The following is a 2,979-nucleotide window of genomic DNA, read 5'->3' on the forward strand; positions in this document are numbered from 1 at the left end:
AGATATTATGCTTAATTCTTCATTCCTTATTTATTTTCTTTTCAGTTCTTCAACATTGGGTAATATGTTAGTATCTCCTAATTAGAGCAAAATAGAATTAAATGTTATGGTGTTTAATCTATATTGCTTCGTTCTTGACAAGCGTGTTTCTTTACTTTATAGTTTGTCTTGAATTCATTTATGTAAATTGTAAAAGATTTACATTTCCATTATGCTAGCATATTCTACAATGTCTCATGCGTTAAGTAGAATTGTATCATGTTGTATTTAAGTTCAAAATTAAATCACACTAGTTATATGATTCTTAGACTTAATGCATATTTCTTCCCTATCATCAATGTAGTACTTGATTAAATATTTTAATTAAGTCACACATGTATCAATTTAATCATGGAGCATTGAGAAATCAATCACATGGAAATTAAATCCTGAACATACATGTACATCTACCAAATGTATTAGATTTAATCAAAACAAAATATACATTGTTTTAAGCATTAAAGATAACACGTGAGACAACGAGAAACATGTATATATATATATATATATGTGGATCATATACAAATATAGGTCATTGTACATCCAAAATGTGACCTATCCTACATCATAAAATCATCTCCTATCCCTAGGGCTGGTGGCTAGAGAGTGTCGACTAGATGCTCCCTCCTGATCCGGCCGTGCAGGTGGACCCATAGGTGTGTAGCACGATATAGACCATGAGTGACTCCGAGAGGAACTCCTATGATCCCTATCCATAAGGATCACACAATAGGAGGTAGCCTCAGCCTGAGCAGCTACTAGATCTCACTGCGCTTGCTGAAGGTCCTCTGATAGGACTCTCTCTCTCTCTCCCTCCATATGTCTACCTATACTCGGAATGGGGAAAACAAGTCCTCATGCCGACTCACGTTCCCCTGAGGCCTATAAGCAATCTGTGAGCAACTGGGGATCTGTGCCATCATGGAAATGTCTGTCACTGCTTGCTGAATCAGGGAGTGCCACTCCTGCACATTAGCTGTAGCAGTAGAACAGATTTTTGTATTAGTACCATTCTATATCATCAAAACATTAATCAATCAATATAAACCTACTATACCTGGATCTCCCTCACGCTAGTAGGGATCATGATATGCTAGCATCTGTGAGTGGGAACTACTAGGCTCCCCTTGCTTGAATAATCTGTGCATGATGGGTGTAGGTTGGACGGTACTAGAAATAGGTCTCCGTATCGCCTCATGATCCCCCTTTTGGGGAATAAGAGGAGGATCCAGAGCTATGGTATCATCTCCTGAATGGTGGGGAGCTACATCTAACCCCTCCTCATCATCTCTATCCTCCTCCTCCTTGTCATCCTCCTCGTCATCCTCATCCTCGTCCTCATCCGCATCCTCACCTGCATCCTCCTCATCCTCATCTCTATCCGTGTCCTCCTCCTCCTCCTCCTCCTTGGCACTAGGCTGATCTCCTGTGGGTGGATCGCGATCTCCTACCTCCTCATGACCCTCTCCCTCCTCTGGCTCCTCTGACCTGGATCCCTAGTCCTCATCTCGGTCTCCATGTCTCCATGGGCCTAGATGGCCTGTCGGGTGATCTAGTGGAAAGATAGGCCCTGGGTATGATCTCATAAACCATGAGACATACCTGCGCCGTGCTCTAGGCTCTGTAGAGTAATCAGTGACTACATCCTAATCAGATCCCTCTATATCTGTAGTCTCAATGTCATCTATCGTCGGTCTCGCTACTGCTCTAGGTCTGGGAAGGACTCGTGAGTGTCGAGTATAGATGGGTACATCGGCTGGAACACAATGCTCTAGCCCAAACTGCCTTTGTACTAGGTCGAAGTAGAATGGGACTATGATATGTGAATATCGTCCCTGCAGTAGGCGGTTCCTCTGTAGGCATGCTAACTATCTCTCCATCCCATCCCATCTGTGCATCCATAGATAGGGTCTCCATACTGTCACCTCGGCTGTCAATCTATCAAATATCACTCTCCAATATAACAGATCTCCAAATCTCCACTCACTGGTAAGTGGATAAGCAAACGTCCTAGGTCGCTCGCTAGCCATACTCATCGAAAAGCCGATAGGCCTGGTGCATGTGAAGTGCTCAAATATCCACACCTGCAGAAGTGTGCATGTCATCAAGCTGCAACCCTGTCCAAACACATACTCCTCAAGGTCGTGATAGAGATGTGCAAGCATACTCCAACCCCAAGCATATACTATCCTGTGTCTCTCCATAGCTCTGATGCACCATGTGAGACCCCCATGCATATGCGTACCTCGCCCATTAGGGAAGACGGCTAGTGCTATGATGGCGATCATAAGGCATCTCACAAGGGGCACCTCTCCTGTAGGATGTAAGAGCCAGCTGACCATGACACGACCTCTCATCTCGCTCAGCATGACTCTCCCTATGCAATATACCTACTCTCTCTGATGGTCCTCTGCTAACCGATCGGTCGCGTATGTCACAGTAGCTCCTCTAATAGGAAGATGAAGTATGCGGTACACATCCTCAAGTGTAACCGTCAGCTCCCCTACTGGAAGATGAAATGTGCATGTGTCAGGATCCCATCATTCCATCAATGCCATCAGCATCGCAAGATGGAACCGAATGGCTGCAATGAGGATCGCATACCATAATCCCACGATCGACAATGTGTCTCTCTCTGCCTGAGTCAGCTGCGGAATCTGATCTCGCAAACTATGAAGAATCTATCTCATCGTATGCTCTCTCATGTATGGGAGACCCTGCAACACAAAAACATAATTGTAATTAGTACTCAATCATCAAAATCACTCATGCAAACTGTCGAACATCGTATGCTAACCCTGAAATCACTCACCAAGTCCTGATTGGGACCATGGCACCCTAAGGGGACCATGGCGCCCCACAGGGACCATGGCACCCTGGGTGGGGCCCGGGTCAGACTTCAGGGCCCGCAAACGATCACAAAAAGTCAAAATGCAGAAA

Source organism: Cryptomeria japonica, chromosome 10 (assembly GCF_030272615.1).
Source record: "Cryptomeria japonica chromosome 10, Sugi_1.0, whole genome shotgun sequence".
Lineage (NCBI taxonomy): Eukaryota > Viridiplantae > Streptophyta > Pinopsida > Cupressales > Cupressaceae > Cryptomeria > Cryptomeria japonica.